The sequence below is a fragment of the Phoca vitulina genome, unplaced genomic scaffold (genome assembly GCF_004348235.1).
Source record: "Phoca vitulina isolate PV1807 unplaced genomic scaffold, GSC_HSeal_1.0 scaffold17, whole genome shotgun sequence".
NCBI classification, from domain to species: Eukaryota; Metazoa; Chordata; class Mammalia; order Carnivora; family Phocidae; genus Phoca; species Phoca vitulina.
Window position 1 is genome coordinate 15,400,379 of NW_022589720.1, and position 12,223 is coordinate 15,412,601.

Genomic DNA, 12,223 nt, shown 5'->3' on the forward strand with positions numbered 1-12,223 from the left:
ATATTACCCAAAGCTATCTATAGATTCAATGCATTCACTATCAAATTTCCAATGTCTTTTTTCATAGAAATAGGAAAAACAATCCTAACATTCACATCAACCCAACAAAAATCCTAATAGTCAAAGCAATCCTGAGAAAGAAAAACAAAGCTGGAAGCATCACACTTCCTCATAAAACTATATTACAAAACTATAGTAATCAAAACAGTATTGTACTGGCATAAAAATAGACACATTGACCAATGGAACAGAATCAAGATCCCAGAAAAAAACCCTTGCGTGAAAGGTCAACTAATATTTGACAAGGAAGCCAAGAATGCTTAATGGGGAAAGGATAGTCTCTTCAATAAATGGTACTGGAGAAACTACATAATCATATGCAGAATGGTAAAATAGCACCCCTAGCTTACACCATTCACAACAATTAATTTGAAATGGGTAAAAATTAAACATAAGACTTGAAGCCATAAAATTCCTAGATGAAAATATGGGGAAAATATTCTTGCTATTGAACTTCACAACATTTTTTTTTTTTTTGGATATGATATCAAAAGCACAAGCAACAATATCAAAAATTACTAAGTGGGATTACATAGAAATTAAAAGCTTCCACATAGAGAAAGAAATAGCCAACAAAATGAAAAGCTAACCTAGAGAATGGGAGAAAATATTTGCAAATCATATATTTGATAAGGGGTTGTTATGCCAGATATTAAGAAATTTATACAATTCAATAGCTAAATAAATCTCAAAAACAAACAGTTATATTCAAAAATGGCTAGAGGAACTGTATAGACATTTTTTCCAAAGACAAGATAAAAATGGTCAACAGGTACGTGAAAAGATGCTCAACATCATTAATCAACAAAAAATGCAAATCAAAACATGGTAACATATCATTTCACATTCACAAACTACTAGAACGGCTATCACTAAAAAGACAAGAGATAACAAGTACTGGTGTGGATGTGGAGAAAAGGGAATCCTTATGCATTGTTGGTAGAATGTATAGTCACTATGGAAAAGAGTATGGAAGTTCATCCGCAAATTAAAATACAGAATACTATATAACCCAGTAATTCCACTTCTGGGTATATATCCAGAGGAAATGAAATTGGGATCTCAAGAGTGATATCTGCACTTCCATGTTTACTGCGGTATTGTTCACAATAGCCAAAATATGGAAACAACCTATGTGTCCATCAGCAGATGGATGGTTAAAGAAGATGTGGTGCATATACACAATGGAGTATTATTTAGTCATGAGAAAAAAGGAAATCCTGGCATTTGTAACAATATGGATGAACCTTGAGGACATTATGCTAAGTGAAATAAGCCAGATAAAGCCAGATAAGGACAAATGCTCTATGATATAAATTATATGCAGAATCCAAAAGAGCCAAACTCATAGAAACAGAGTAGAACAGTGGTTTCTAGAAGATGGGGAGGGGAGAAATGGGGAGATGTCAGTCAAAGGGTACAAAATTCAGTTCTATGATTAATAAGTCTGGGGATCTAATGTACAGCATGATGACTATAGTTAACAATACAGATTTACATACTTAAGTGTTGCCAAGAGAGTAAATTTTGCATGTTCTCACCACAAAAGAGAATTGATAATTATGCGGGATGACAGAAGTATTCAATAACCCTGCCATGGTAATTATTTCTCAATATATATGTGCATCAAATCATCACATTGGGTACCTTAAACTTTATGCAATGTTATATATCAATGATATCTCAATAAAGCTGGGCAAAAGATGGTTGCCAGTATAACCTGTGTGTATGTATGTTTGTGTGTGTGTGTGTGTGTGTGTGTGTGTTGTTGAGTGTGTCAGCAGAGAATAACAATTTATTCATACGATTACCTAATAGCTAGTAGGGCTAAAATGATTAAGATAACAGAAACAGAAACAGCATGGTATGAATGAAGATGACCAGGCAGAACAACTAAATATCTTGAGGTTTGATGAAATTGTCATTGGTCTTGGGGCTTGCAGAATATGTAAGGTATTAAAGGTCAAGGTTATGACAGCAATAACCACTTTTTTTTAGTGAGATGTATAAAAGCTAGGTTAGAATTTAATTAAACCTGTACTTTCTTGTGCCATTAATATACAGTTTGCTACCTAATTAGATCAAAATCTATATGTATATCTATGAGCTTTTTACTTGGGAAAGAATGTATCGAAAAAGAAAAAATGATAACCTGTAATTAGAAATAATCATTTAAAATAACTTTAAAAATAAATTAATCTGTATTATGTGTAGAAGAAAGAAAAAAGATGCCAGTGTTCCAATAACATGAACTCTCCAAATAAAACTTTGAAAAATGAATCCTACAATCAAGACATGGTACTGCTTGCTAATGTTATCATATAAAAGCCTTAAAAGGTACTCTAAAACTCTTAGAAAATAATATTGTTTTAAGACATTATTTTAAATACAGTGGGGAATTTATAATAGAACTATTTATCAATTAGTTTTAACATATATGTTTAGATATTTGTAATCCATGGTCTCTAAAGAAATTTTAAGTTTTCAATTTCTTTTAAATATTATAAAGTTGCGAACAATGGATCTAAGAGATAGTTTTGCTGAATCAGCTTTAAATGCATTTCCAATCAAGAAACAAAGTATCATTCATCCAATAAAACATCCTCTCTATGTTCAAGAGCATTGGGCTTTGAAACAACCTGAAAATCATTATTCTCACTCTGGGAAGCTGGTATTCTTTGGGTGAGGTGAGGTATAGCCATTAGGCCTGCAGGAGTTTGTCCTTTCTAATGATTAACAGAAAAGTGTGCAGTGTGCCCAGAGGGACGGTACACTGGCCAGTTGAGATTTGGAGCAAGAGGGCCTCTGATAATGTACAACTCTTATCATTAATGTAAAAGCCCCATCCAGGGATAAATGGCAGAATTGAGGATGTTTTGTATCTAGATTAGTCTATCTGATTACTAGAATATTTCCTTCACGCAAAATTGAAGCTACTGTTGCAAATATTTCTAAACTCATATATGCTTATTCCACCGCAATAAAGACATTTCTTTGCTGTTGTTTATTCAATTGTCTTGTACCTCAACTTAACATCCACATTTGTTTTGTTTATATAGATGTGATGATTTTTATATGTGGCACAGGAGCTTAAAAGACTATTCTTCCCATCAAGCAATGACAGCATGTGCATGTCCTGGGGTAACCAGGTGATGGGCATTAAGGAGGGCACGTGATGTGATGAGCACTGGGTGTTATATGCAACTGATGAATTATTGAACCCTACATCTGAAATTAACAATGTACTGGTAACACAAATAATCGATTAACATATATTTCATATATTATATGTATTATATATATTCTTATAATAAAGTAACCTTTATAAAAGAAAATGCTATTAAAAATCATAAGGAAGAAAAAATGCATATACAGCGCTATTCTATTAATTGAAAAAAATTCCTCATATAAGTGAACCCATGCATACCAGTATTGTTCAAGGGTCAATTGTATTTGCTTTCCTCAACTTCAGTAATATTTACTTATATAAAGTACACAGACTGTGTGTGGAGTTCTTTGGAATATGGAAGACACCCCTGGTGGTAGTTATTAACACTGATAATAAACAGTACCAACTGCTTTTAATGAAGTTAATTGCTGATTGCTGATAAAATTGCTAATAATAAACAGTACCAAGTATGAGTAAATTTCTTTTGCCTGGTATATTTATTTGATAATTATAAACTTCTAAAATATTTTTAGAATATTTTCACAACCTGTCTTTTAGAAAAAATCAGGTTCATATTTTCAAGTCAAATCAAATTGTCTTTTAAATTCTATAGTTATCCAACAGATGAGTGGATAAAGAAGATGTGGTCCATATATACAATGGAATATTACTCAGCCATCAGAAAGGACGAATACCCAACTTTTACATCAACATGGATGGGACTGGAGGAGATTATGCTAAGTGAAATAAGTCAAGCAGAGAAAGTCAATTATCATATGGTTTCACTTATTTGTGGAACATAAGGAATAGCATGGAGGGCATTAGGAGAAGGAAGGGAAAAATGAAGGGAGGGAAATCGGAGGGAGAGATGAACCATGAGAGACTATGGACTCTGAGAAACAAACAGGGTTTTAGAGGGGAGGAGGCTGGGGGGATGGTTTAGCCCAGTGATGGGTATTAAGGAGGGCACGTATTGCATGGAGCACTGGGTGTTATACGAAAATAATGGATCGTGGAGCACTACATCAAAAACTAATGATGTACTGTGTGGTGACTAACATAACATAATACAATTAAAAAAATATACATTCTATAGTTAAATAACAAGAGTGGCCACATCATTAGAAGTATGTGGGGTTGGGGTTGGACAGGAGAGCCTTTCTCAGTGCCTTGTTAAATTACCATACAATAAACACTTTCTGGGTTTTTATGACATGGCTTTGTATCAGAAATTCCTTGAAATAAATAACTGTCAAAACAATTAAACTACTATGTATGGATCTCATATTAAATAGTGAGTGAGAAAAATAAACACTTGGTAGTTTGATTAGTAGAAGATGAACTGTATCTGCTGTACCAATTCCAAATGTTTTAAACACTGTTGAAAAGTATGACAATCCAGTACCATGCACACACTTGTTTCTTTTCAAATTTGTTACTTCTTAAGCTGTTGATGTTGTCAATATCATGGTTAAGTTAATGAAAAGATAAGACATGGACTGTTATATGGTAAAGGAATTTTATACAGAATTTTTCAAAATTAATAATATAAAATAACTCAGATTTTAAAAATAGGCACAAAACTTGAACAGGTACTATATCACAGAATATATACATTGGTGGAAAAACTGAAAAGATGCTCAACATCATTAGTCATGAAGGAAATGATAATTAAAACACAATGGAATGACATTATCTATTAGAACTGCTAAAATTATTTTTTAAATGGTAATGCCAATTTCTTACAAAAATATAAAACAACTGAAATTCTCATATGTTGCTGGTGGGGTGGTAAAATATTGTAGCCGCCCTGGAAGAGCAGTGGCAATTTCTTATAAAATTAAACACGTACCTATTATACAATTCAGCAATTCCACTACTAGGTACTTACTAAAGGAAAATAATAACTTCCGTTCATAAAAGACATGTACTTAAACAAGTATAGTAGTTTTATTTTTTTTATTTTTATTTTTTTTTAAAGATTTTATTTATTTATTTGAGAGAGAGAATGAGATACAGAGAGCATGAGAGGGGGGAGGGTCAGAGGGAGAAGCAGACTCCCTGCTGAGCAGGGAGCCCGATGTGGGACTCGATCCCGGGACTCCAGGATCATGACCTGAGCCGAAGGCAGTCGCTTAACCAACTGAGCCACCCAGGCGCCCCGTATAGTAGTTTTATTAATAATCGCCAAAATCCCAACTATTCTTGAAATAGTAAATAATCTACTATTTATTCTTACAATGGAATACCACACAGAGATAAAAAGAAAAGAGTTACTGAAACTTTAACTCTGGATGATTCTCAAAGGCTTTATGCTAATTGAAAGAATCCAAACTCATAAGACTAAATAATGTATAATTTTATTTATATGACACTTGGAAAAAATAAAGACAAAACTATAGGGATAGAACACAGGTCAAGGGATGAAAGGAGTGGTTAACTATTTGGAAATAGGTGTAAACTTTAAAGGGAGAGGATACTGTTCTATTTGTTGATTATGTTAGTGGACACATGACTACATGTATTGTCAAAATTGTAGAAATGCTCATCAAAAATATGAAAGAAATGTATGTAAATTTTATTTCAATAAAAATAGAATTCAAATGTGGTTTTAGTACTTCATATTGAATCACATATTACTCAGATATTTGTCTTAGACTATTCAAGTTAAGGACAATAAAGTTTTGTAAAACATCCCATTTTTACCCTATATTTTGTTGTATTATTAATTATTTGATTTATTTATTTATATATTTTTAAAGTAAGCTTTATGCGTAATGTGGGGCTTGAACTCACAACCCCGAGATCAAGAGTCACACGCTTTACTGGCTGAGCCAGTAAGTTGCCCCTATTGAATTATTTTTTTTATTTTATAATTTTTTTTAAAGATTTTACTTACTTGGTTGGGGGAGGGGGCGGGCGGGGGGGGGGGGGGGGGCAGCAGGCAGAGGGAGAAGGAAACTCCCCACTGAGCAGGGAGTCTGATGCGGGACTCAATCCCAGGACCCCGGGATCATGACCTGAGCCAAAGGCAGATGCTTTAACCAACTGAGCCACCTAGGCATCCCATTGAATTATTTTTAGTAGACTATTTTCTTAGAGCAGTTTTAGATTCACAGCAAAATTGCCTGGAAAGTACAGAGACTTCCCATATATATCCCTGCCCTCACTCATGAGTAACCTCCTCCACTATCAACATGCCCAACCAGTGTGGTATATTTGTTACAATTGATGAACCATCGACAGATGAATGGATAAAGAAGATGTGGTGTATATATATACACTGGAATATTATGCAGCCTCAAAAAACATGAAGTCTTGCCATTTACAATGACGTGAATGGAACTGGAGGGTATTATGCTGAGCGAAATAAGTCAATCAGAGAAAGACATGTATCATACAACCTCAATGATATGAGGAATTCTTAGTCTCAGGAAACAAACTGAGGGTTGCTGGTCTGGTGGAGGGTGAGAGGGATGGGGTGGCTGGGTGATAGACATTGGGGAGGGTATGTGCTATGGTGAGCACTGTGAATTGTGTAAGACTGTTGAATCACAGACCTGTACCTCTGAAACAAATAATACATTATATGTTAAAAAAAAAAAAAAAAAAAAAAAAGATAGTAGGAAGGGAAAAATGGAGGAGGGGAAATCAGAGGGGCAGACGAACCATGAGAGACTATGGACTCTGAGAAACAAACTGAGGGTTCTAGAGGGGAGGGGTGTGGGGTGATGGGTTAGCCTGGTGATGGGTATTAAAGAGGGCATGTATTGAATGGAGTACTGGGTCTTATACGCAAACAATGAATCATGGAACACTACATCAAAAACTAATGATGTAATGTATGGTGATTAACATAATAAAAAATAAATTAAATAAAATAAATAAAAAATAAATAAATAAATAAAACGACTGATGAACCTACAATGGCACACCATTATCACTCAAAGTCCATAGTTTACATTAAGATTCAGTCTTGATGCTATACATTCTATGGGTTTAGGCAAATGTATAATGATACGTATCTACCATATTAGTATCAAACAGAACAGTTCCATTGCCCTAAAAATCTTTTGTGCTTCATCTTGTTCATTTATTTCCCCACTCCAAGCCCCTGGAAGCCACTGTTTTTGTTTGCTTTTTTTTTCTTTTTTTTTAAATTGCATCCATAATTTTTGCCTTTTCCAGAATATCATATAATTGGAATCATAAAGTATGTTGCCTTCTCAGATTGGCTTGTTTCACTTAGTATTATGCATTTTAGTTTCTTCAAGGTCTTTTCATGGATTGATAGCTTATTTTCTGTTAGCACTGAATAATATTCCATTGTATGAATGTATCACACTTTCTCCAGTTAGCTACTGAACGGCATCTTGGTTGCTTTCCAGTTTTGTCAGTTATGAATAAAGCCACTATAAACATCCATGTACAGATTTTTGTGTGGACATGAGTTTTCAACTCCTCTGGGTAAATACCAAGAAGAACAAGTGCTGGACCAAATGTTTAATTTTGTTAGAAATTGTCAACGGGGGCGCCTCGGTGGCTCAGTCAGTTAAGTGTCTGCTTTGGCTCGGGCCGTGATCCCAGGGTCCTGGGATCGACTCCCGCTTTGCCCTCTCCTGCCTGCTTGTGCTCTCTCTCATTATCTCTATCTCTCTCTCTCTCAAATAAATAAAATCTTAAAAAAAAGAAAAAGAAACTGCCAGTCTTCCACAATGGCTGTACCAGTTTTCATTGTCACCATCAATGAAAGAGAGTTCCTCTTGCTCCACATTCTCACCAGCATTTGATGTCATTGTTCTAGATTTTGTCCATTATAGCAGTGTGCAATGGTATTTCATTGTTTTAATTTGCATTTTACATGATGTGGATTAGAATATGTATTTATTTTGACTGAAGGGCAGACATTAATTAAATAATGGTGCATAAGTATTGTTAGAAGATTTCCTTAATAAATAAGTTGAAATAATATATAATAACTGTACTAATCTTTTATACCAAAAAAAAAAAAAAAAATCCAGCACTGCTTCTGACCCCTAACTACTTGAAAATTCTGTAAATTTGCTTTAGCCTTTAAGCTATTCATAAATGCTACCCAAATAATCAGAATTCTGTATTTGTGGAACTCAGTTTAATGTAGTACAACTGTATAAGATATATTTCACCACCAAAAACTGTGTGTCAATTTGTAACAGACATTAAATAAGAAATGACTGATTTTTTAAGGAAGAAAAATGCATATTTTATGATTCTGTTATTTGCTTGTTAACTAAACTGTAAAAATATTTTCTTAATTATTCTAAATGTTATAATAAAAATGCAAACAATACCCATTTAAAGATCTTGAAGTCATAATATTTTAATATTTATTAAGAATTAATATATTTTGAGGGGCGCCTGGGTGGCTCAGTTGGTTAAGCGACTGCCTTCAGCTCAGGTCATGATCCTGGAGTCCCGGGATCGAGTCCCTCATCCAGCTCCCTGCTCAGCAGGGAGTCTGCTTCTCCCTCTGACCCTCCCCCCCTCGTGTGCTCTCTCTCTCTCAAATAAATAAATAAAATCTTAAAAAAAAGAATTAATACATTTTGAGATACATATATATTGCTGCTTATTTTTTCAGAATATGAGTCCACATAATATAATTCCTCTGGAGGTACTTCTTTCTTGAAGTAAATTAAATATGTATATATCACACATATTTGCATTAGAAGAGAAAGGAACAGGTCAGAGACAAAAAAAGTGCAAAAGTCTTAAAATTTTGACTTGGAAAATAACTGATTTTCTGAGATGATCAACACGGCTCCCTGGTGTTATTCCTGTGATTATGTTATTTTACACTGTAAAGAGATTCTGCAGGTGTAATTAAGGTTACTAAATACTCGAGCTTCTGATATTAAGATTATCCAGGTGGTCCTAACCAAATCACTGCAGCCCTTTAAAAGCAGGGAGGTTTTTTGTTTGTTTGTTGTTTTTTATGTTCTGTTTTGTTTTTGGCCGGTCATTATAGTTGTAATCAAAACACAGAGTTTTGAAGGTGCAAAGATCTGACAAGATAGAGGTATTTTGTTGGGGGATCCGAAGAGTGAGGGATCATCTTCCAATATAAGGAAACTGAGAGCAGCCTCTCAGAGCTGAGCATGTCCCCTGGATCACAGCCAGCAGGAAAACAGGGACCTCAGTCCCTGGAACCAGATTCTGCCAACAACTTGAATGAGCTCTTCTGCAGAGCCCCAGAGCCTCAGGACAAGGACTCAGTCAGCTAACACCTTGATTTCAGCTTTGTGACACTAAGCAGATAACCCAGTGCGCCCACCCTGAGACTGTGACCCGCAGAATGGTGAGATAATACAATGTTATTTTTCCAGTCTGTTAGCTTGTGGTAATTTGTTAGGCAGCAATAGAAAACTAACACTAATAACAGTAATGATGGAAAGAAAAAGGAGACTGAGGATGTAAAACCCAATTCCTATAGGAGGACAAAAAAACTTAAAAAAAGAACTAGTAGAAATTGTGACAAGCATATTAACTATACAATTATCCTTTAGGCTTTGAAAGAAAAGTCTCTATTACATCTAGGTTATCTAACTGGAATAGTACTTGTTTTCTAATCTTTTTAATTTCATTTTACTTTTTTAGTTTTCCAATTAAATATCACTTATTTCAAGATCATAAAAGGACTGAAGTTCTTGGACAAATTCTATTGCTTAAGACACTTTTATAAAAAAGAAAAAATATGAGCAATAGCATATAATAACCTGAGTCTACTTGAAAATCAAAAGAAATATATTACACTTATAAAATGTAGTTCATAGACCAGAAGGTATTTGTTTTAAGATGAAATATTTAAGTCTCTTCTACTTTTTCCTTTCAGAAAACTAGAGAAGAGATTTTTAAAAGTTACTTTACTTAGTCAAGTGAAGTTCAAATGCAAAGTCTCACGTTGGTAGTTACATTTTTGAAAATACATTGCAAAATGAAATATAATTACAATAAAATGCACAGAGTGACCTGTAGAATGGGCTTTGGAAGAAAAAGACTTTATCAAATGGGATGCCTTATTTTGGTGATGGGAAGGATTTTACAAGGGGAAACGAGACCTTTCTAAGAGTCTAAGTTATATACATTCAAGCTCAGATGGACAGTGAGTAATGAGTTTATTCTCTGTTACCAGTCCTTGAGTTTAGGGATTACCTCATGCTTGATACCCCTGATCCCTTGCTGAAGTCTGGGTTACCCTGTGGGTTTGTGAGAAGCCAAAACCCAGTGGAGATGATATAACAAGTCAGTCTTTTCATTCACTTCACATCAGGAGAAGAAATAATTCATAATAAGCATTTCTCAGCTCAAATTCAAAGTCATGTGTGTTGAGACTCCCAGGTGCATTGGGTGACCAAAATAGATGGGTTCTAATAAAATGCAGTCACCACTTTGGCTTACTTTTTTTTACTATTTTTTTTTTTTTACATTTTTCTGATAACTTGATTTTTTTATCGAACACCTATTTACAGATATTTTATCTTATTTTAATTTTTTACAGATGTTTCAAATCTCATCTTACAAGAAAGTTTGCTCTTATTTTTTTTTTTAAATGGCCATTCTTTACACCTGAAAATATAAGCACTTACCCAGAATGTTCAAGATGCTATTATGTTTTTAGAATTTATCTTGAAATATTGGCATTTACTTCAAGCTAGCATATGCTACCCATATGAACAGTAGTGCTGTTGAAATGCCACATAGGTATTTTGAGGAAAAAAAAAGAACAAATGGGTCATCTAGTCTCCAGGTGTGCTATTTCTTGCTGTGTGTAATAGAGGTAAATACCACCATACAAGAATTTTCTCTGTAACTTTATGCTTCAATGCCACAGAGATACAGTTTATCATCTGAAAAGTACGTAATTGCACAGCTTGTATTATCTACATGTTTTAGTTCTAGAAGCTTGGGACTCCCATCCCATTTGATGAAATAGTTAAAATGACTTTCCTATTACCTATTTTTCTACCTTTCCTATACAATTTATAAAAATTTGATAAGCCATAAGACACATACCATGGATTTGTCCTTTTTTTCTCTATGTATACATTAATTGTAAGCTTTTGCTTTATCTATGATATGCATAGTATGTGAAATTAATGCAAAATGCACACAATAAAAATGTATAGCTGTATTTAAAATTATAGCATACTGCACCTATGCTTTCATTCTCATAACAAATAAAATACAATGTATGTGAGAATAATAAGTAGGTAGGCTTATGAAGCTGGTATAATTTTAGAAACAATGCAAAATGAACAAAGAGGACTTGGGGAAATTGATAAAAACATTAGATGAATGAATGTATCTACTTTAATTCCCTATTTTGTTATAACATTGATGAGAAAAGGTCATTCAGAACTATGAGAAGCTGAAAATTACACTAAAGTACTCATCTAACAGTTCTGCAGGGTTTTTTTTTTCATATATTTAAATATTACAATAATGCAACTGGGCATTAAAGCTAACCAAATTAATGTTTTCAAAAACTGTTTTTCTCTGTATTGCTAATGTGCATTTGGGCATTTTTGGAACTTTCAAATAATGACAGGATTTTAATAGAGGAAAATGCCTTAATGAAGAAATAAAATGGTCCTATGCCCCTGCAAAATTATAATTTACAGTTTTAGTTTTGCAATGCTTTATAATATACATAATATACATTGATGCTAATTAATATTTATAAATAAGCATGAACTTGATCATCCCCGCTACCTTCAAATTTTATAATGATCAAATCCTTTCAAGTACATAGACACTGACTGAGGAAAGCCATTTGATTTTGAGTGCCTGTACACTTCTTCGGCATTTTTTTATTATGTTATGTTAATCACCATACATCATTAGTTTTTTTTTTTTTTTTTAAAGATTTTATTTATTTATTTGACAGAGAGAGACATAGTGAGAGAGGGAACACAAGCAGGGAGAGTGGGGGAGGGAGAAGCAGGCCTCCCGCGG

General features: G+C 33.8%; 1 protein-coding gene across 5 annotated transcripts in view; it reads right to left on the reverse strand.

Moving 5' to 3' along the window:
• Window positions 1-12,223, reverse strand: part of CDH18 (cadherin 18) — a 574,093-nt gene that overhangs the window by 154,391 nt on the left and 407,479 nt on the right. The gene's annotated exons all lie outside the window — the stretch shown is intronic.